The 24734-nt window shown below is 45.0% G+C and overlaps 1 pseudogene; it reads right to left on the bottom strand.

Annotated features, from left to right (window-relative positions):
- Positions 1 to 1769: 1769 nt before the first annotated feature.
- The window catches only part of LOC123405194, an 82074-nt pseudogene continuing 59109 nt past the window's right edge, over positions 1770 to 24734 (bottom strand).

The raw sequence follows: 24734 nt of genomic DNA, 5'->3' as shown, positions 1-24734 counted from the left end.
TCCTTCGTAGCCCGCACAGGTGGAGCCGGCAACCTGGGTGGATTAGGCTTCCTGCCACCGCTCCTCCCACCCTAAGCTGGGCGATAACCGCTAGGCTTCCAATACGGAGGCCCTGACCGCCCTTCGACGAAGCCACATGGAGGTCCATTGAAACCTCTCCCCACACCTCCCTTACTCTGCCAAGCATAACCGCGACCTTCACCCTTGGAAGAGGACCCGCAATGCTGCCCTTCTTCATAGGCGTTAAAACCATCATCGCCCCACTGCCCACTGTGCTGCATCTCAGCAACGTCACCCTGTCGAGCGGCACCGCCTGCAGCACCATGGACGAGACCCTGTGGTTCTGCCGCCGGCCTCACCTCACGTGCCGCATGCATTTGCTAAGGGCCCACAATAGTACATGCACGAGGAAGAGCCAGCTTCGGCGGCGGTGGGTTGTTACCGTGCCCCGCCATGGTAGGTAGGGCAAGCTTGACCAATGGCAAGCGCAGGGCACGACCCATACCTAGCATCGGGAACTCTGGCCGAACACATCGCGGGAGAACCCTAGCCACGAGAGGCCTTGGAAAAATCAATCGAACACTCGTGATCGAATCCGCCGTAGCGTTGTTTTCATCATGCCCTCCCATCTCATGGGCTCCGACCTGGGCCGTATACCTAGTAATCGGCAAACCCGTGTTTGGTTCAGGATCAGGCAAGGGCAATATTTGCATGACAGATCGATCGATCGTCATTGATTCCGGCGCGCCAACTTTCTCATGTTGCACTCCCTCTTTGCGGGATCTTCCCTGGGCCATATACCCACTTATGGCCGAGCCCAATGAAGAATCTGGTAAATCTGCCCAATCACTCCAAGAATTAAATTCAAACGCTCTGTCCAAATTTCCCAGATCGGTCTGGCCGTCACCTGCTCCGTTGTCTTCCCCGACACCTGCCGACGTCCTCCAACTTGATGCAATCAGAAAGGGTTAACAGAGGCAAACATACCTTAGGGATCATACCGATCCAAGGTCGAATAGTCGTCTTCTCGGCCCTCTTTGCCGCCGTCTTTTTCTTCACCGGAATCCCATCGACCGAATGCATCTTATTTGTTATGATCTGTCTTAATGAGCCAACCTCCGTCGGCACTGACTCAGGCAAAGTTTCGACCGACAACATCTCCTCCAGTTCATCTTTGTCATCGTCACCTGCGAGCACCCAAAAGCGGCCGCCAAACCGCCAACACTCATCGCGTACCAGAATGTTAGTAAGGTCGATGCATACGTGATTATCGCACACAGTTGCCTTTGCTCACGATGGTAGGATCGGCCTCCCCACCGCAACGAGGAACAAATCAATCTCCAACCGAAGTCCGTGAGAAATCATCTCGTCCTTCTACAGATATCTGCCAACGAGAATGTCCCCGCTATCATCTCTCACCGTCATCCATCGAGATTTTGGACGTAGGTAGAGCTGCCATTGGACTTCGCCTCCCCCATCCAAACTGGTCGAAGAAAACCACGCCGGCCATCTCTCGTACGGGAATGGATCCGTTGATCTCGGCGCCACGTGCGGCGAGGCCAGATCCGAATGCACTCCTAACTCAGGCGATGACCGCGTAATATCGGCTGTGGGAGGTTCCGGCGGCGGCAGTGCGAGCACCCTAGTCGCCACACCCGTTGCCTCTCCAGCCGCCATCCTCAGCATGATGAAATGAGATGAAAAGAGTCTATTAAGAGAATCACGATACTGCATTACAACAATCTCAGTAGAGAATCACGATACTGCATTCATGTGGCTAGGGCACCATCTTCATCAAGCCTAAACCCATAATTATCCTTAGAGCTAGTTTTCTTTTCAATTTCTAGTGCATCGCCACATAGAGAGTGGAATGAGGTGACCCCAAAGTTGCCTGGTCTAAGAAAGGTAGCCTTTAGTCAATTCAGATATGCATCAGAAAATAGGAACCAATCTGACCATACTTGTAGAACTTTCAAAACCCTCTCGTGCAGAAAAAATAATGAACTACTCGTATTAGTAAGACAACCAAAGGAAAACGGTTAATCTCTACTGCTCGAGAAATCTAGCAGCCTTACCTTCAGAGTTTCAATAGTAATCCTTCCTGTGATACTGCAATACAAGTCATTGAAGCTCTCCATGACATCAGGTATATCAACCTCAAATTTAGTTCACAATGCAGAGTCATTATTCACAAGAGCACTACTATTATGAAGGATTTCAGACACTAGCATAAGCCGTGCAACCTTAGTTGGGATAGGTGTCTCCTTGGGTGTGAAAGATTCTGCAAGAACCTCGACAATCTATACAAGGCAAGAACCAATGTGTTTTCATGAAATATGAAGGAAAAAGTATACTTGAAGTGCACAACAATATAAGACAACAAATAAATGACACCAAGGAAAGAATAAAACATGTACAACTATACATACAACCAAACGGTCCGGATGGTCAAAATGTATGGCTGTATGTATTATATTGTGTACTCTCTTGAATTAGGTCTCATCAAAAGCATATGTTTCAATCAGATAGTTCATCAAGCTTGAAAAGCAAAACCCCAATCAGGTTTACACATAATGAAATAATCTCAAGAGTGGTCATAAGTAACAACAAGAAAAAGCTATTAACAGGACACATGCGATCAAATCAATTAAAACGATAACAAATTCATAATCATATGCTTAGACTTATTCAAGTCAAAAAAGAGAGAAATTAGCTGATTAGGTCAAATGTGCAAGGCGGGTATTACCTCTCGAGGAACATCAATAGGGGTACCACACATTTTGTTACCGGTAGTTTGAATCGTTTGTGTTGAGATATTATGTAAAGAACGTTGTTAGCCTTGTGCTGCACGTCTAGGAGTATGAGATAGTTAGGGATTCTCTCTTATCTCTTTATCTTCTTATCTCTTCTCCTATATCTTGTGTAATCTCCTTCTATAGTTAGAGATCCTAACAAAACCATCATCTACCGTACGAGAGATGCCTCTCGCCACAATCAATATAAACCACACGGGCCTCCTGTTTGGAGGTTGAGGCTCTTCACCAAAGTTAACATGGTACTTAGAGCCATATTCTTCCTCCACATCTAGCTCTCCATTAGATCAAACCAAGCCGCTACAAAAACTCTCTTCAGATCCAAACCAAAACCCGCATTCATGGCCTCCTCCTCCACCTCTATCCTCTTCTCTGGCTTGAACAACACTACCTCTGAACCACTCAGCCACACCAATTACATCCTATGGCATGCCCAGGCTTGTTCCAAGATCATGGGAGCCGGCCTTTATGGGTATATCGACCAGACAACTTAGGAGCCTACCAAAACGATCTCCTCCAAAAACTCTAATGGGAAGGAACAGATTGTTCCCAATCCTTCAAACATCCCTTGGGTGATCCAAGACCAGCAAATCGTGGCCTATTTGCTCAATAAACTCTCCAAAGAAATCCTAGTCCAGGTGGCCTCGATTGAGACATCGCATGCAATCTAGACAGCCCTATCCAACATGTTTGCAACCCAATCCAAGTCTCGAGTGAACAAAATCCGCATCTCTATTTCTAATGCCCACAAAGGCTCCCAATCTACTGCTGCCTATTTTGGTTATATGAGATCATTGGCGGATGAACTTGCAGCTACAGGTAAACCCATTGAAGAACCAGAGTTGTTGTCCTTCATCCTTGTGGGGCTGGATATGGATTATCAATCCATCATCTCGGTCCTAGATGGTTGCATTGAGCCTGTCTTTGTTGATGAGCTATTTTCTATGGTATCAAACTTTGACCAGAGGGTCGAGCTCTTACATGGCCTGGTGCGGACGGCTTCAAGTCCTCTGCCAACATAGCTGCGAGGAATCGAGGGGGCGGCGACAAGAGATACAACCGTGGCTCGCCTAAACCCACTAATGGTGGTGGCAACAACAGCGGCGGAGATGACTACCACAACTCTAACAAAAACGACGACAATGGTGGCGGCCGTGCCTACTACAACAACAACGGTGGTCGTGGTCACCACTACAACAAATATGATCATGATCGCCCCTTCTACAACAACAATCAAGGGCGCCAAGCTGGCTATGGTCATGGCTACGGCGATGACAACAACAACTTTCAAGGTTATGGTGAGTATGAAGGGTAGTGCCAAATTTGTAAGAAAACTAATCACATAGCGAAATATTGTCTTTGGCGCTATGAAGATTCACAGAAAAAGAAGGTTGCAGCCGCTGCAGATGTGTCCTATGGTCTGGAAACAAATTGGTATGATGATGCTTGTGCCAACGAACTCATCACCTCGGACATGGAGAGGTTGACCATGCACGAGAAGTACCATGGCCATGATCAAGTTAACACCGAAGCAAACGGTCAAGGTATGATGATAAGCCATATTGGTCAATCTACTATTAAAACCCCTCATCGTGATATTCGTCTCAATGATGCCCTCCTTGTGCCTCATGCATAAAAATACGTTGCTTCTGTTCATAGAATCACTCTTGATAATGGTGTCTTTATAGAATTTCACCATTTTTTCTTTTTGATCAAAGATCAGGCAACGAGGAGGGTTCTGTATCGCGTAGATGCGTGGACTACCACTACACATTAATTCCCACACTTTGCAAGTTCAATAAACAAGCTTTTGGAGCTCTTTAGAGTTTCTTCAGTCCGGTGGCACAATCGTGTGAAACCATTTTTGGTTCGTGCGAGCGTGCAAAAAGTCATCAATTACCATATCCTATTTCTACTAGTGTGTCTCTTAAACCTTTGCAATTGATATATTCTGATTTGTGGGGTCCAACACCCTCTTCTATTGGTAGACACACTTATTATGTGAGCTTCTTTGATGACTATACTAAATACACGTGGATCTACCTTCTTAAGAAGCGTTCTAATGTGTTTCAAGTCTTTCATAATTTTCAAGCTCTTGTTGAGAGACAATTTGATGGTAAAATTCTTGCTATGCAACCGACTGGGGTCGTGAGTATGAGAAACTTAATTCTTTCTTCCAAAAGATAGGTATCTCTCATGACGTTTCTTGCCAACGTGATCACCAACAAATGGCTCTACCGAACACTAGCATCATCATATCGTTGAAGTAGGCCTAGCTCTTCTTGTTGCTGCATCCATGCCATTAAAATTTTGGATGAAGCCTTCTTAACTGTTGTTCATCTCATTAATATCCTGCCCAGTCGTGTCATCAACAATGGAACACCTACAGAACGTCTTCTTCACATCAAGCCAGACTATGTCCCCTTCGTGTTTTTGGCTGTGCGTGTTGGCCTAACCTTCGTACTTATAATAATCATAAACTTATCTTCCACTCCAAGCAATGCATTTTTCTTGGTTATAGTGCTCGACACAAGGGGGGTTAAGTGTCTAGATGTAGCTACTCATCGTGTCTATATCTCCACAGATGTTTTTTCGATGAAACTCAGTTCCCCTTTGCTAAACTTCATGCTAATGTCGCTACTCTTCTAAGAAATCCTTCTTTTGCCACCTTCTCTCTGTGGTATTGATCATGAGGGTAATAATAGTATTTCTCACTTATTTATGTCTAATCATCATGCTATTCCTAACTCCTCTCGTACATGAACAATTATTGATGCTGAAACAAGGTTCAAAATCACACTTTGGATGGCCATCTTATGTGGGATTAAAATCATGCTTTGGGTGGTCATCTTATGTGTCCCCCACCGGGTGACACATAAGATGACCACCCAAAGCATGATTTTGAACCTTGTTTTCAGCATGAATAATTGTTCGTGCAACATAGGACTTAGGTGTAGCATGATGATTTGCCCAAGAAGGATCTGTCCCGGGATCCTGTCTGCGGCAGGCTGCAGCCTGATCCGCCTCGGGATCCGCCCCTAGAGCCTCTAGTGTGGAACATGTGGATGAGGCTGGGCCCGCCTCGTCCTCCGCGCCTCCGCATGACGACATCACCCGCGACCCCGACATCGCTTCCTCGTGCCTATCCCTTGGTGCCACGGATTTGTCCGGGACCGCCACCACCTAGCCCGTGCACTCTCCTGCCATCGGATCTAGTGGGCCCACTCCGGTTTCCATAGCCACGGGTGGATCGGCTCGCTCGGCTGCGAATGATTCTGCTAGATCTTGTGCGGCAGATACCATCCGTTTGGTCACCCCTGCAGAACCGCATAGACGCCTACAAAAGGGGGTTTCTAACAGAATTAATTACAAAACCTTCTCCAAATATGGTTTGTCTTGCATGTCAGGAGAACCTAAAAGTCCCATGGTTGCACTTGGTGACGATAGATGGAAAACAACCATGAATGATGAATTTATGGCCTTGCAGAAAAATAAGACCTGACATTTGGCCACTCCTCAACAATGCAGAAACATGATAGATTGCAAGTGGGTGTATCAAATCAAAAGGAAGTCTGATGGCACTATAGATCACTACAAGGCCAGACTTGTGGAAAAAGGTTATAAGCAAAGGTATGGGTTGGATTATGAGGATACATTCAGCCCTATAGTTAAAGCTACCACCATTCGTCTTGTATTATCAATTGTTGTTTCCAGAGGATGGTGTTTGAGACAGCTAGACGTGCAGAATGTGTTTCTTCATGGTATTCTGGAAGAAGATGTTTACATGAAACAACCTCCTGGGTTTGAGGAAAAAACAAGCCTTTTCATATATGTAAACTCGATAAAGCGCTATATGGTCTGAAACAGGCTCCAAGGGCTTGGTACTCAAGACTAAGTATGAAATTTCACGCACTTGGTTTCACTCCCTCCAAGTATGATACCTCATTGTTTATTTTTTCCAAGCCACATGTTTCCATGTTTGTTCTTATATATGTTGATGATATTATTGTTACTAGCTCCTCCAATGATGTAGTGACAAAGTTACTCAAGAATTTGGGTTCTGAGTTTGCTCTTAAAGATTTGGGAGACTTACATTTCTTCTTGGGTATTGAGGTTAAGAAAGATAATGCCACCTTGCATTTATATCAAGCTAAATATGCAACTAAGCTGTTAACTAGAATTGGCATGCGAAACTGTAAATCCTCACCTACAATGTTGTCTAGTTCAGAACATTTATCATTGATAGATGGAGAACTTTTGCATCAAGAAGATATGACCAGTTACAGGAGCATGCTTGGTGGTCTTCAGTACTTGACCCTCACTCGTCCTGATATTTCCTTTACAGTCAACAAGGTTTGTTATTTCATTCATGCACCCACCACCACTCATTGGAAAACAATCAAGAGAATTTCGAGGTATGTCAAAAATACATTGATTGTTGGACTAACATTCAGAAAGTCAACATCTACCATATAAGTGCATTCTATGATACAGACTCGACTAAACCTGAGAATGGTTTCATACTTGAACCATACTTGAACCATACCCATTCATTTATCTCTCAAAACCATACTTGAACCATACCCATTTAGTGTCATTTTTAGCCCAACCAAAACCAAACCCACTATTTTTTCCACCCAAACCAATTTAAACCCAAAACATAACCATGGGTTTGCTTTAATGTACATATGATTGCATAAATTGACATGTTAAGAAACAAATAAGATAGAAAAGGCATAAGTGCATCTACAACAGTTTAGGAACAAAGTAATCCCTGAGATACAGTCAACACACAGTAAGAGGCAAAAAGAACATGCCCATGGCTAATAAGCTCACTAACAAGTGTATTAAAACCAAATTGGTTAGCGAAAGCATAAGAAAACACTTCCGATTTTCATGTGTTGTTTCCCCATAATACATAATTACATAGTTCACTACAGCATGCACGTGGATCAAAGATACTCGTTCTCGATCATAGTTGATTATTGCATATAACCAATGCCTAGAAACCGGTTTGGATCCATAGTTTATAACCGCTAATAACGAAACCGTTTAAACCCATAACCAACTATACCCAAACTGGTTTCTCCACATAACCAAACCAAAACCAAACTAAAAAAATCTCAGCCCAATAAAACCTAAACCAATCAAACCCAAAGTAAGAACCGAACCATTACACCCGGTTTTTTAATAACCATTCTCACGTTTAGACTCGACTGGTTGCTTAGATGATAGAAGGTCCACTGGTGGGTTTCTATATTTTATGGTCCAAATTTAATATCATGGTGTGCAAAGAATACAAGGCATTAGCAAATGCAACAACCGAGGCTATCTGGATTCAGTCCATGTTGAAGGAACTTAAAATTCCAAAAGTACATCCCCCATATTTATGGTGTGATAACCTTGGTGCTACCTATCTTCCAGCTAACCCAGTTCTTCATGCCAGGACCAAACATGTTGAGATAGTGAAAGGATCAATATGGTTGACTAGAGGAGGGTGTGAATAGGCAACTAACAATTTTTAATCTTTTCTTAAACAAATTTAGTGTAGCAACAAATAGGTTGTCTAGATATGAAACTAAGTGAGCAACCTATATGATGCTAGCAACAAGAATAACAAGTAAATAACAAATACAAGTAAAGGTAAGAAGTAACCACAAGTGGAACCGATGAAGACGAGGATGTGTTTCCGAAGTTCCTTCCCTTTGAGGGGAAGCACGTCTCCGTTGGAGTGGTGTGCATGCACAATGCTCCCCAAGATGCCATTAAAGCCACTGTATTCTCCTCACGCCCTCACACAATGCGAGATGCAGTGATTCCACTAGTGGTGCCCTTGAAGGCGGTGACTGAACCTTTACAAACAAGGTTGGGGCAATCTCCACAACTGAATTGGAGGCTCTCAATGAGACCACTAAGCTTCACCACAGTGGAATATGGATTCGAGGTGACCTCTTCCATTTGGGGTGCTCAAACACCCAAGAGTAACAAGATCCGCCAGGGATAATGGGGGGTGGGGGCGACGACTTTTCTCTTTGTGGAAGTGTGGACCAAGGCCTTCTCCTCCAAACCCTAGAGCATCAACCAGGATTGATGGCTAGGGAGAGAGATCGGGAAAGTTTGAGCTTAGGAGCAGCAATGGAGCTTGGAGAAGAAAAAGGTGAAGTCTCCTCGGGGAAGAAAACCCCTATATATAGTGGGAGGAAATCTGTTCGTTATTCTGCCCAATGTCATAGCTAAGAGGTAGTACTGTGCACAGGGGCGGTACTTCCGCTTGCACGGAAGTATCGGCCACCACACGCAACAACACACACTAAGAGAGGCAGTAGTTCCTCCCTAGCGGTAGTACCGTTCGGTTCCAAGCGGTACTTCTGCTTAAAGTTGACGCTAGGGGCACCAACACGAGACGAATAAAATAAGCAGAAGTGGGAGCGGTAGGGGAGGGCGGCAGTACCACTGGAGCGGTACTACCACTCACCCCAAGCAGTACTTCCTCTCAAAAATAACAAAGGCCCTGATGATACCAGACACAAAATATAAGCTGTAGTGAGACCGACCCTGGAGGGCGGCAGTATTGCTGGAGTGGTACTATCTCTCTCGAGAGCGATACTTCCACTCATATAACATCTGGGCATATCAGGAAGGCTCCATTGCCCAGGGAAATGGATGGGGTGCAAGAGTGTGAGAGATTTTTCCACCCAACCTTTCCAAACGTGGATCCCCTCTTGATAATACGGGTTTTCCTGTGACTCAAGTCCACCAGCACTAAATCGATAGCTAAGCACCCTCTTCTCTTTCAACCACTTAGGGGAATATAACCGTCTCATGCCACCTGATAATTCTCTGAAAGATTAATGCACACAATTAGTCCGCGAGGGGCATCGTCATCAACCACCAAAACTACTTAGGATAAATTGTGCTCTTAGAATCTCCCCCTTTTTGGTGGGTTGATGAAAATAAGGGATTTTCCATAGTATGAATAAACTAGATGCATTAGGCATTCCCAATATCTTACAAAATATAGTCAGTATCCCCCTAGATATGTGCTTTATTTGAGTATGCTTTTGGAATGCAAAGACGCACACTAGGATCAACACTCCCCTTATATTTTATAGACAGAGACTTATACTTGCATAAACAGAAAATGAGAGTTAAGAAAGGAAGCAAGTACATGAAATATTCACTCATATAAAAACTAAAGTAGACATAACATAATAGGGAAGGTAGCATACGTCTTACACCATACGTTAGTTCACCAAGTCATGGTAACACAAACCGAGCAACCAAATAAAATGAGTTCATGAGAGGAGATAGCAAATAAACAATAAAGCACTCGTGACTCGGCAAATCAGCAAATCCAGGTTAAGCTAAACTCTCCCCCCTTTGGCATCAAGACACCAAAAAGGGGCAGATAGGACGATAAGAAGCAGAAATGATGGTAAGCCGAGTGCTCCTCGTCATCATCACCCTTTGACTCGTCTGAAGCAGCAGACACCTCCTCAGCAGACACCTCTTCCTTAGAATCAGTCCATTGACAGTTTTCCTTGATCTAGTCCTCCTCATCAGTGATCTTGTCCTCTGATCCGCTCTGGACATCAAGGCCAATCTTCCTCGTGATCAGCTTGTCGTGACTGCGTGCCTTCTTGGCGTCGACATGTGCCTTATACTATCCCTTAGGCTGGAAGCAGAAGAGATCCTTCATCTTCTTCCTTAGCTTGGATGCCCAAGATGGTTTAGTCTCAGATCTGGGAACAAACTCGTAGTAAGGATCAGGCTCATCATCCAAGTCTGTGGAAGCAATCTCAGGAACAACAGGTGCAATCCCCCAATTTTCCTTCACATGGAGCTTGAGAACACCATGATGAATCGTGTGGTCAGTCACCAAAAGCTCAGTAGGAAAGGTGGCATTCCAAGTATCCTCGGTCAACTTGAACATAGATGGGCACTTTCTTCTTGTCAAGAACAGTAGAGCGCAGCTCCATCCACATGATGTGGGAAATATCCAAAGTGGACTGGCAGCCTCGCTCCTTTATGTAGAGAAGTAATAGGTTCACAAGATAAGAATGCACCTGGTCTTTGTTGCCAACCCGAGGAAACAGAGTGCTGCGGAAAATCATGTGCATGATGTACAGAAAGGGAATGAGCTAAGTGCGATCTCCCTTGGTAGTCTTCACAAACCTGAAGTGACAGATAAGCTTGGACTTGTGAATAGCTGCAACACCCTTAGTATGTGGCCTCAGTCCAACAGGCTCATCTGGTCCACGATCAGTGTAGCCTAGAGAGTTGATGAAGGTCTTCCAATCGGAGTGCAGCACACGACCACCAGTCATCCATGTCAGGCGCCTCTAATCATCCTCGTGAAAGTGGACCACAACATAACATTGAACCACAATTTTGTTGTCAAAGTCCTTGTTTAAGCTGATAATAGGACCAAGACTCCACTGCTGACAAAGAGCATGAGCTTCAGAAAAATATGCAGTGTGAGGCTGGGAAGTCATGTGCCATGTATCAATGCTCTTTGCTCCACAAAGAGATTGGTCCTAGCCTTGATGATCTTGGTATAAATAAGAGATTGAGCCTTATTCCAGAACGGACTCCCAAGAAGAGCCTCAACTTGAGGAATGCAAAAGGGATCCTGCTTACGGAAAACCACAAACTCCTCTTGATTCATATCTTGAGGCTCTTTGGGACCCTTCTTCTTGCGGATTGTCTGCTTTCCAGACTGCCTATGCGGTTGAGTACTAGAACCAACCGTTGCCTCATCAGAAGTGCGAGGATGCTTGAATACATGACGAGGGTTCATGCGATGAGAAACCGGAGGAGAGCTACCATCACCTCGGACTGGAGAGAAGATTGACAAGAAAGGCAGGTGTAAAAGGACTTCATAAGTCAAAGCATCAACACAAAGAGTAGATAGATGCACAGGAAAATCTGGGTGCTGGTGCCCAGGCGATGATACCGCTGGTGTAGGAGCGGTACTTCCGCCGCAGCGGTAGTACCGATTGAGAACGGGCGGTAGTACCGTCTGGATGGCAGACAACTGCCATGGCAACGGGGGGCGGTGCCGGAGCCCTAGTCCCTAATTTTTCGATAGCTCTATTGAAACAATTGCAACTAGTATCCATCCCGCATCCCTATCATGCCATGAAAGAGTAATATAAACATGGAATCCTCATGCATTGCCCTAGATCAAGATCCAAAAATAACACCACAAAGACAGGGGATCAAGGGCAATACCAGAGTCCATGGCACAAGGGAGGCGGGGGGAGAGATCCCATCGGACGAAAAAGTGGAGGGCAACACGGAATGGGAGATCCCGAGCTGATGTCCAGTGGTGCTCTTGGTCTCCATAGAGAGAGAGAGAGTCGAGGGGAGGGGAAGTGAATGGGTATGGGGGACTTAGAACTCCCCCTCTGCATTACTTGAACCGTCCACGGACTCCTCGAGGCGGTAGTACCGCCGCCCCTCACGGTAGTACCGCTTGAGCGGTAGTACCACCTAAGAGTGGTACTACCGCCCGCAACCAAGAAACCGGCCACAACAACCAAAAAAATGATACCTATCATACTACGTAGAGGACATAAAGATGACATGCAAGAACTTGTAAGATTATAAGAAGGCACTCCGATACAAAAGAGTTCAAAACAAGACGAGAATCAAATCTTAGACTGACCAACAAAAACCTCATTCGGAGGGGGCGGTGGCCGGAACCACCTATGTTTGAGTTAGTTGGTATGGCACCGCGAAGATTTTAACCTTGGGCCCATGACCAAAACTCGTCCCTGAGGCACAAGTGTCATCGAATATGACTAGTGTGAAAGATTTGATTGATTTATGCATAATAGGGGCAGGAAGAGTTCATTGAGAGAACAACACTCCCCCTAAATTCGAGTATACATCTAAACAAGATAGTATGATGAGAGTGGTGGGGTGTGCCTAATTTCAAGTCACATTGCTCAAATCGGTGATATTTAGCTCATGCCTGAACTCGTGAAATTTTTCTTCATTTAATGGCTTCGTGAAAATGTGTGCAAGTTGTTCATTAGTGTTAAGGTAAATGAGGTAAATTTCCCCATGCTTGCTATCATCCCGGACGAAATGGTGATGAATACTAATGTGCTTCATCTTGCAGTGTTCAACTAGGTTGTTGGAGATCGAGATTGCACTTACATTACCACAATAAAGAGGCACTTTGTCACAAGTGACACCGTAATCCTTTAAAGTTTGCCTCATCCAAAGCAACTGAGCACAACAACTTGCAGGAGCGACATACTCGGCCTCGGTGGACGAGAGAGAAACACAATTTTGTTTCTTGGAAGACTAACTTACTAGAGAGCGACCATGAAATTGGCAACCTCCGGAAGTTGACTTCCTCTCCTCATGGTCTCCCGCCCAATCCTAATCCGAGTATCCTATGAGATCAAATGAAGCAACTTTGGGATACCATAAGCCAAAGTTTGGGGGTATGAGCCAAATATCGAAAGGTTAACTTAACAGTAACATAGCGGCTTTCCTTAGGTGCGGATTGAAATCATGCAGGAATTGCCACACTCAACATAATATCTGGTCTAGATGCACAAAGGTAAAGCAAAGAGCCAATCATAGAGTGATATACCTTTCGATCCACAATTTACCATTGGGATTGAGGTCAATATGGTAGTTGAGAGGCATGGGAGTGTTTGCCTTGCCTGGTTTGAGATCATCCATCTTGAACCTCTTGAGCATGTCTTCAGTGTATTTTGCTTGATTGATGAAGGTTCCTTGACTTTGTTGCTTGACTTCGAATCCAAGGAAAAACTTCAACTCTCCCATCATAGACATCTCAAATTCTTTGGTCATTAGCACGGCAAACTCTTCATTAAAAGCTTTATTAGGAGAACCAAATATAATATCATCAACATATAGTTGGCATATGAATAAACTCCCTTTGAACTTCTTAGTAAAAAAGAGCGGGGTCAATTTTCCCAATTTCAAACCCATGATCATGAAACATCTCAGTAAGGTGATCGTACCATGCTTGTGGGGCTTGTTTAAGGACATAGAGTGCCTTATCGAGAACGTAAACATGATTGGGGAACTTGGGATCCTCGAACCCCGGGGGTTGCTTGACATATACCAACTCCTTGAGGGGACCATTAAGAAATGCACTCTTCACATCCATTTGATATAATTTGAAGTTATGATGTGAAGCAAATGCAAGAAACATGCGAATAGATTCAAGGCGAGCCATAGCAGCAAAGGTTTCACCATAGTCAATACCCTCGACTTGGGAGTAGCCTTGTGCTACTAATATTGCCTTGTTACGAATGACGACACCATTTGAATCTTGCTTGTTCTTAAAGATCCACTTTGTTCCAATGACATTGTGGTTCTCCTTTGGTATTAGCACCAATCACCACACTTTGTTGTACTCGAATTTGTTAGGTTTGTCATGCATGGCTTCAACCCATTCCATGTCTTCGAGTGCCTCTTGTACCTTTAGATGTTCAATGCAAGAAACAAACGCATGATGGGCACTAAAGTTTGTTAATTGACGGCGAGTGGTTACCCCTCTCGTCAAGCTATCATAGACATTCTCGAACACATGAGAATTATTTATGAGCTTGGCAGCATCCCTGGCGGCACGTATTTATCGAATCTCCTCAGGGGTAAGCTGAGGAGGAACCTTTTTGTGACCTTTACCACCTTTGCGGCTTGTTCTTGATCTTGAACTTGGTCTTGATCATGAGCTTGGTCTTGATCTTTAGCATGATGTTGATCTTGAGCTTGCTTGGAGATGTGAGCTTGATCAGGGACATCACTTGGTGAAGAACTATCCTGAGGTTGATCTTCTCCTTGATCTTGATCATAGGGTTGAGGGCCTTCAGTTTGTTCTTCGGAAGCATGTGGGTTTTGCGTTGGTGATGGCTCCACTTGAGTGGAACATTGTCCTTCTCCTTCTGCCACAAGGGGTTCCTCAATGGGTAGGAAGTGTCCCACACCCATTCTTCTTATGGCTTGGGGAGGAATTTCATCACCTACATCACAAAGACCATTATGCTCCACTTGGGAGCCATTATTCTCATCAAACTCCACATTACACGTCTCCTCAATGAGTCTATTGGAATTGTTTAGGACACAGTAAGCACGAGAGTTTGTAGCATAACCAACAAATATGCTCTCTTGAGCTCTAGGTTCAAACTTATACAAACGAGCACCTTTCCTAAGAATGAAACACTTACAACCGAATACCCGGAAGTACACGAGGTTGGGCTTGTTACCGGTAAGAATTTCATAAGGAGTCTTGTTCAAGCCTTTGTGGAGGTAGAGCCGATTAGATGCATGGAATGCGATGTTGGTGGCTTCAGCCCAGAAGTTTTACAGAGATTTAAATTCCGCCTTCATGGTTCTTTTCCAAGAATACGCAATGCTTGTGTATCATTTCATTTATATAAGGAGTAGAAAGAGTACATAGAGGACAACTCATGACACGGGCGCGGATATGGTGCCCGAAGCAGAGAGACAAGGGATGCTCAACCCATAAAGAGGACACAACACAACAAAACCAACCAAACCCAAACCAAAAGCGGCGATGCCAAACCAAAAGGAACTCCAACATCTATCAAGCCAAAATCGGGGACACCGCGAGCGACAAGATAGTGCCTTTAGGAAGGAATACAACGTCGAGACACCATCACTATCCGGTCCGGGGAACCCGGACCTAGGGTTTCCCATGAGCTCGAAGATTGGCTTAGCTGAAGACCTTGACAGCGCCTCCAAGAAAGAAACGACACCCGCGGGCGCTGCCGCTTCCAGCACTGGCAAACCGAGCAGGGATATCGCCCTGGCCTGAAGGTGAGCGATCCCATAGCCACTGGATCCGGAACCGTAGATGGGGAGGCCAACACTCGTCGGAACCACCAAGATAGGAAGGGGTTGGCAGGGCTGCACCTGCCGACAGAGGGTTCCACCGAACCTGTGAGCATAGGTCCAGGCAAAAGGGGAAGGCTTTCAGGTGTATATGGTAGGGCGGGCAGCAAGGCGAACAACACGGTGGGTGTGAGGCGATGACGTCAAGCAACGCTGGCAAACGAGGACTGGAGGCACACAAATCCAAGTTGCCATGGCCATAGCCGTCAGGACATCGACGAACAGAGTCAGCTGGAAGGGACACAGCTACCCGTTCACTGAGGCCAGAGTGCCCGAAAGGGGACGCCAACAGCGAGGGACACCAGAGGGGCGCGAGCCCAAGGCCGTTGGGGCCGGAACAACATCAACAAGGACCACCATGAGTAGCCCGGTACCAGCCACAACCACAGATGCTTCGCCGCCTTGGCACAAGAGCCGTCCCCATGGCTCAAGGGGACACGTGCGGTGTGGTGCCTGTGGCGACGACCAGGATTGATGGATTCGCCGCCGGCCGGCAGGCTCGAGCAGCAGATGGAGGTGGGAGAGGACTCGAGACGCGCGGGGAGGATCCCAAGGTCGCGGGCAGAAGGGAAGAAGGCGGCTGGGGTGGACACGACCGCGACGGCAAAGGAGGGGCCAGGCCGTCGGGGTGGACCAGATCTGCCACCGCCGAACTAGTGGGAGGGGGGTCGCCATCGCGACGGGAGGGGGGAGGGGGATCGGGGCGCGAGTGACGCAGATCCGCCCCATCGCCGCCTTCGTGCGGCCCGGCTCGGCTTTGCCGGTCGGCCCTCTAGCAGCTGTGATGTGGGGGAGAGTGGCGGCGGGGTGCTAGGGGCGGCGGCTTGGGTTCCCCCGTGTCGCCAGAGGAGGGCGGCGCCGGGTGGGGGGGTGCTACCTCTTGAGCTTGCGTTGGTTTTTTCCCTTGAAGAGGAAAGGGTGATGCATCACAGTAGCAGTAAGTATTTCCCTCAGTTTGAGAACCAAGGTATCAATCCAGTAGGAGTATCAAGCCAAGTCTCTAAAGTACCTGCACAAAAACAACAAACTTGAACCCAACGCTACAAAGGGGTTGTCAATCCCTTCACGATTGATTGCAAGGTGAGATCTGAAGGTGGAAAGTGCAACAAAGTAAAAGTGCAGGGCTGAAAATATGATGTGAAGTAGACCCGGGGGCCATAGTGTTCACTAGGGGCTTCTCTCATGATAGCAAATATTACGGTGGGTGAACGAATTACTGTCGAGCAATTGATAGAACCGAGCAAAGTCATGATGATATCTAAAGCAATGATCATACATATAGGCATCACGTCCGAGACAAGTAGACCAATACTTTCTGCATCTACTACTATTATTCCACACATCGACCGCTATCCAACATGCATCTAGTGTATTGAGTTCATGACAAACAAAGTAACGCCTTAAGCAAGATGACATGATGTAGATGGATAAATTCATGCAATAGATATAAACCCCATCTTTTTACCCTTGATGGCAACAACACGATGCGTGCCTCGCTACCCCTTCTGTCACTGGGTCAGGTCACCACACGGTATGAACCCAAAACCAAGCACTTCTCCCATTGCAAGAATCATAGATCAAGTTGGCCAAACAAAACCCACAACTCGAAGAGAATTACAAGGATATGAAATCATGCATATAAGAGATCAAAAGAAACTCATAAGATTCATAGATAATTTGATCATAAATCCACAATTCATCGGATCTCGACAAACACACCGCAAAAGAAGATTACATCGGATAGATCTCCATGAAGATCATGGAGAACTTTGTACTGAAGATCCAAGAGAGAGAAGAAGCCATCTAGCTACTAGCTATGGCCCGAAGGTCTATGGTGAACTACTCACGCATAATCAGAGAGGCAATGGTGTTGATGAAGAAGCCCTCCGTATCTGAATCCCCCCTCCGGTAGGGCACCGGAACATGCCCCAGATGGGATCTTGCGGAGATAGAAGCTTGCGGCAGCGGAAAAGTATTTTCGTGGCTCTCTCTCGTGGTTTTGGATTTTTTGGGGATTTATAGGCGGAAGAAGTAGGGCAGAGGAGCCACAGGGGCCCACAAGCCTACTAGGTTCGCCCCCCCAGGCCACGGCTAGGGGGCTTGTGGCCTCTCCTGGTGCCCTCTGCCTTGGTTCTCAAGGTTCCTACGTATCTTATGTTCTGAAAAAAAACCTTTTCAGAGGTTTTATTCCGTTTGGACTCCGTTTGATATTCTCCTATGAAAAAGGTCAAAAACATGGAAAAAACAGGAACGGGCACTTGGCACTGACTTAATAAGTTAGTCCCAAAAAAGATATAAAAGGCACACAAAACATCCAAAGTTTGACAAGATAATAGCATGGAACCATAAAAAATTATAGATACGTTGGAGACGTATCAAGCATCCCCAGGCTTAATTCCTGTTCGTCCTCGTGTAGGGAAGTGATAAAGACTGAATTTTTGATGTGGAATGCTACCTAGCATATTTGTCCTTTGTAACGTCTTTCATGTGACATGAATGTTCAGATCCGTAAGATTCAAAACAATAGTTTGTTATTGACATGAAAACAATAATACTTCAAGCAAACTAGCAAGGTAATCATGAACTTTCAAAATAATAAGGCAAAAGAAAGTTGTCCCTACAAAATCATATAGTCTGGCTATGCTCCATCATCCCCACACAATGAATTTAAATCATGCACAACCCCGGTATTGGCCAAGTAATTGTTTTCGCACTCTTATTTTCTCAAACCTTTTTCAACTCTCACGCCATACATGAGCGTGAGCCATGGATATAGCACTATAGTTGGGATAGAGTGTGGTGGAGGTTGTGAGGCAAAAAGGAGGAGATGTTCACATCGATTTGGCGTATCAAAGGTCTATGGAGGTGCCCATCAATAGATATCAATGTGAAAGAGTAGGGATTACCATGCAATGGATGCACTTAGAGCTATAAGTATGTGAAAGTTCAAAAGGAGAACTAGTGGGTGTGCATCCAACTTGCTTGCTCACGAAGACCTAGGGAAATTTTGAGGAAGCCCATCATTGGAACATACAAGCCAAGTTACATAATGAAGATTCCCACTAGTATATGGTGGTGACAAAACAAGAGACTCTCAATCATGAAGAACATGGTGCTATTATGAAGCACAAGTGTGGAAAAAGATAGTAGCATTGTCCCTTCTCTCTTTTTCTCTCTTTTTTTATTTGGGCTCTTTGGCCTCTTTCCATATATATATATATTTTTTGTGTGGGGGCAACTTTGGCCTTTTTTTTATTTCCTCACATGGTACAATGCTCTAATAATGATGATCATCACAGTTTTATTTAATCACAGCTCAAAGCTTAGAACAATGATGACTCTTATAGGAAATGCCTCCGGCAGTGTACCGGGATGTGCAACGATCTAGCTTAGCGTATGACTCGCTAGCTATCTTACGATCATGCAATGGAAATATGTAAGTGACGACACAAGTCATGAGACGGAACGATGGGAGTTGCATGGCAATATATCTCAGGATGGCTCTGAAAAGGCTATGATAGGTAGGTATGGTGGCTGTTTTGAGGAAGGTCTATGGTGGTTTTGTGTACCTGCGAAAGTTGCGTGGCACTAGAGAGGCTAGCAATGGTGGAATATGAAAGTGCATCTATACCATGGACTCACATTAGTCATGAAGAACTCACATACTTATTGCGAAAGTTTTTATTAGCAATCGAAACAAAGTGTTAAACGCATACTCCTAGGGGAAGGGTTGGTAGGTGTTAACCATCGCGCGATCCCGACCGCAACACAAAGGATGAAAATCAATAAATAAATTATGCTCCAACTTCCTAACATAGCGGTTCACCATACGTGCATGTTACGGGAATCACTAACTTCAACACAAGTACTTCTAGATTCACAACACCCTACTAACATGACTCTTCATATTACCAAATCCATGTCTCAAAACTAATTGAGAGGAATCAAACTTCTCTTTCTAATCAATGCACATGAATATGGAAGTTTTATTGTATCCTCTTTGGATGCCTATCATCTTTAGGATTACTTTCATAGCACAAGCCAACAACCAAGTTATTCAGAGAGAGCACTCTCAAAAATATATAAGTGAAGATGGAGAGTTCTTATTTCTCCAAAATATGACACCGCCGTGCTCTAAAAGATCTAAGTGAAGCACTTAGAGCAAAGTTATCTAGCTCAAAAGATAAAAGTGAAGCACATGTGAGCTAAATTGCCTAACTCAAAAGATATAAGCGAAGCTCAATGAGTATTCTAGCAAATTCGCGATGAGTGCATGTATCTCTCAAAAGGTGTGCAACAAGGATGATCGTGACACAACAAAAAGAAAAGACTCCTATAATACACAACGCTCCAAGAAAAACACATATCATGTGGTGAATAAAAATATAGCATCAAGTAATGTTACCGATGGATTGAAGACGAAAGAGGGGATGCCTTCCTGGGGCATCCCCAAGCTTAGGCTTTTTGGTGTCCTTGAAATTGGCTTGGGAGGCCTTGGGCATCCCCAAGCTTGAGTTCTTTCCAGTCTTTATCCCTTTGTCCATGTATCTCTTAAATTTTTGTTTTTCAGAAGTGGGGGAGAGGAAAATGAGAGGCAAAAAAGTAAATGCAAGAGATGAGTTTACGATACTTACTTGGATAAGCTTCACTTGATGCTCCCCGGCAATGGCGCCACAAATTGGCACGTTGACGGGAGGCTATTCTTGGCTTGATCCTCCTCCCTGGCAACGGTGCCACAAATTCTTCTTGCTACCTCTTGAGCTTGCGTTGGTTATTTTCCCTTGAAGAGGAAAGGGTGATGCAGCACAGTAGCAGTAATTATTTCCCTCAGTTTGAGAACCAAGGTATCAATCCAGTAGGAGTATCAAGCCAAGTCTCTAAAGTACCTGCGCAAAAACAGCAAACTTGCACCCAACGCTACAAAGGGGTTGTGAATCCCTTCACAATTGATTGCAAGGTGAGATCTGAAGGTGGAAAGTGCAACAGTAAAAGTGTAGGGCTGAAAATATGATGTGAAGTAGACCCGGGGGCCATAGTGTTCACTAGTGGCTTCTCTCACGATAGCAAATATTACGGTGGGTGAACGAATTAGTGTCGAGTAATTGATAGAACCGCGCAAATTCATAACGATATCTAAGGCAATGATCATACATATAGGCATCACGTCTGAGACAAGTAGGCCGATACTTTTTGCATCTACTACTATTACTCCACACATCGACTGCTATCCAGCATGCATCTAGTGTATTGAGTTCATGAAAAACAGAGTAACGCCTTAAGCAAGATGACATGATTTAGAGGGATAAATTCATGCAATAGAAATAAACCCCATCTTTTTACCCTTGATGACAACAACATGATGAGTGCCTCGCTACCCCTTCTGTCATTGGGTGAGGTCACCGCACGGTATGAACCCAAAACCAAGCACTTCTCCAATTGCAAGAATCATAGATCAAGTTGGCCAAACAAAACCCACAACTCGTAGAGAATTACAAGGATATGAAATCACGCATATAAGAGATCAGAAGAAACTCAAATAAGATTCATAGATAATCTGATCATAAATCCACAATTCATCGAATCTCGACAAACACACCGCAAAAGAAGATTACATCGGATAGATCTCCATGAAGATCATGGAGAACTTTGTATTGAAGATCCAAGAGAGAGAAGAAGCCATCTAGCTACTAGCTATGGACCCGAAGGTCTATGGTGAACTACTCACGCATCATCGGAGAGGCAATGGTGTTGATGAAGAAGCCCTCCGTATCCGAATCCCCCCTCCGGCAGGGCACCAGAACATGCCCCAGATGGGATCTTGCGGAGACAGAAGCTTGAGGCGGCGGAAAAGTATTTTCGTGGCTCTCTCTAGTGGTTTTGGATTTTTTGGGGATTTATAGGCGGAAGAAGTAGGGTAGAGGAGTCACAGGGGGCCCACAAGCCTGCTAGGCGCGGCCCCCCAGGCCACGACTAGGGGGCTTGTGGCCTCCCCTGGTGCCCTGTGCCTTGGTTCTCAAGCTTCCTGCGTATCTTCTGTTCCGGAAAAAAATCTTTTCGGAGGTTTTGTTCCGTTTGGACTCCGTTTGATATTCTCCTCTGAAAAAGGTCAAAACACGGAATAAACAGGAACTGGCACTTGGCACTGAGTTAATAAGTTAGTCCCAAAAAAGATATAAAAGGCATACAAAACATCCAAAGTTTGACAAGATAATAGCATGGAACCATAAAAAATTATAGATACATTGGAGACGTATCAGGGGGCGCAGATCTTTCTTAATTAATCGGCTTTGCGCCTTCATGGTTCTTGCCGCGTTCATCAACGTTCGGTTCTTCCTTTCCGCTACACCAATTTGTTGAGGGGTATATGGTGAGGAATATTGATACTTGATTCCCTCGTCACTTATAAAATCATTTAAGGTGTAATTCTTGAATGTTGAACTTCATTGGCAAAGTCGATGACAGTTTGTTGGGTCTCACTCTTCCTGTTGAAGAAGTACAGCCAAGTATATCTTCAATAATCATCCACTATCACCAAGCAATACTTTCCTCCCCCAAGACTATCGAAATATGGTGGACAAAAGAGATCCATGTGTACGAGCTCCAAGGGCCTTTTCGAGTATATGGTAGTCGTGGGGCGGTGAGCTGTCTCATGAAGCTTTCCTTCAATGCATGCACTACAAGCATGATCTTTGGCAAAACTCGCATTTGTTAGTCCAAGAACATGATCCCCCTTGAGGAGACTTTGCAAAAATCTCATATTGATATGGGCCAACCGGCGATGCCAAAGCCATGCCATATCAATTTTAGCTATTAGGCAAGTCGCGGTCTTAGTGGGTCGTTCCAAAAAGTTAACCACATAGAGACCGTTCTCGACATGCCCAACAAAAGCTACTTTAAGAGTATTGCTCCACAACAGGGCCATGGATTCAATAGCAAAGAATGTACTAAAACCCATAAGTGCAAGTTGATGAACGGAAAGTAAATTGTATGCGAGGATCCCAACAAGCATGACCTTTTCAAATGGTAAGTTCCATACAAATTACCACCTTGCCAAGACCCAATACCTTTGAAATCGCATCATCACCGAAGTAGACTTGGGTGGCCACGGATGGGTCGGGATGAATGTCCACCACGAGTCTAACATGGTTAACCCCAAGTGCAACCTTTTCGGATTTAAGCACACGAGTAAGAACAAGAGCACGATCACAATCTTTCTGTAATTTAGCAAGGTCATCGTTGTGTGACTCATCAAGAGCCATCTCAAGCCCTTGCTCTTCCTCAAGAGCAATGGAGATATCCGCTATCTCATCAGCATAGTCACGACTATGTCCTTGTAAGGTAGAGATAGTTTCTTCATGAGTTTCGATGAGGTCATTAGACTCTCCTAGTTGTTACAAGAGAGCAACAAAATGCTTCCTGGTTTTACCCTTGACTTTCCTCATAAATCTATCAAAGGAGTTTTCTTCATCATTAACCTCCTCTTGTTCATCTCAACTAACCATAGATGTTGGAATTTACCTTGTTGGATTCCTTGTCCATAAGGCACTTGGCAATGGGGTTCTTGTTGGGGGCGTTGAAGAGGGACACCTTGCTTGGGGAAGAGGATGCAATGGCCACCATGGCCATTCCTGTTACTTCACCACTTGCATCATCATCACCATCCTCATCGGAGAGATACTCTTCTTGAGCCACCAACACCTTTTGGGGCATTCTCATGGAGAAGTTGTTCTCACCGGGGAAGGGCTTCGCCTTGTCTTTGCGAATAAGCTTGCCACCATTGTCTTCCCTCTTCTCATAAGGACAGTCTGCCACAAAGTGACTCACATTGCCACAGTTGTAGCAAGTCCTCGCACGTTGCTTTCCTTTGGACCCATTTGATTTGTTCTTGGAGAAATTGCGATTAGAGTTTCTCTTGTTGCCCCAAAACTGCCATGACGTAAGAGCCATATGCTTGTGATAAGCATACCTGGTGTCTTCAGGGCACATTTCCTCTTGTTCTTCTTCATCTTCCTCCATAGCAGCCTTGGCCTTCGAAGCAAGGTTGGGAGAGTCTTTTCTTGACCGTTGGACACAAGCTAGAGCATTGTCAGCGGTCTTGTTCAATATGTTCATGGTAAAGAACTCATCCAACACATTGCTTGAGGACATGGAATGAAAGTCCGACCTTTGACGGATGAGTGAGGACATGGACTTGTTGAAAGGCATGATAGCCTTGAGAAACTTACGCTTGATCCAATTATCATCCACATGCTTACTTCCATGAGCTTGAAGAGCAATGGCAAGCGTTGTGACTCTTTGGTAGAGCTCACGAGGGTCCTCATCCTCAATCATAACAAATTCATCGGCCTCATCAAGTATCACTTCATAGTTAGACTGTTGAATACTAGATCTTCCCTTGTACATGGAAATAATGTGATCCCAACAATCTTTGGCATGAGTGAAGGGATGCAAATGAGCAAGATCTTCAATGGGAACTTCTGTTTGAAACATGAACAAGGCGGAGTGATTGAGCTGATTATCGACCTCTTCTCTTGGAGTGAGGTTTCTTGGATCATGTGGGTAGTAGCCTTACTCAATGATTCTCCAAAGTTGTGTTGAGCTGTGATTCAAATGAGCCTTGATATGAAAACCCAGTTAGCAAAATCATTCTTAACAAGCTTAGGATGAGGACCGATGTTAATAATATGCGGTGGGTGAACTGGTCCTCCATAGCCCACGAGAGGAGGAACCGAGGCAAAGGTATTTGCCCCACTCGTTCCTTGAGGAAATTTATTTCTATCACTACTAGCATTTTCCTTTTCGGAGTTGGTCCCCATGTCCGAAGCTATGGGATTAACCACATGCAACGGATCAGTAGACAATTTGAAGCCATCAAGGAAATCTTTGAGCATGTTTTTGAGCTCGATAGCCACTGAGGATCTAAAGGTGGGCATGGCCTCATTTACATCCTCTCGGGTGACCAAGTTTGCAACAGCTACCTCGGGCAACTCCACAACCCGATACTCGTCGTCAGCC

This window comes from Hordeum vulgare, chromosome 6H (genome assembly GCF_904849725.1).
Source record: "Hordeum vulgare subsp. vulgare chromosome 6H, MorexV3_pseudomolecules_assembly, whole genome shotgun sequence".
NCBI classification, from domain to species: domain Eukaryota; kingdom Viridiplantae; phylum Streptophyta; class Magnoliopsida; order Poales; family Poaceae; genus Hordeum; species Hordeum vulgare.
The sequence above is the reverse complement of the archived record's forward strand: the minus strand, read 5'-3'. Positions and strand labels throughout refer to the sequence as shown.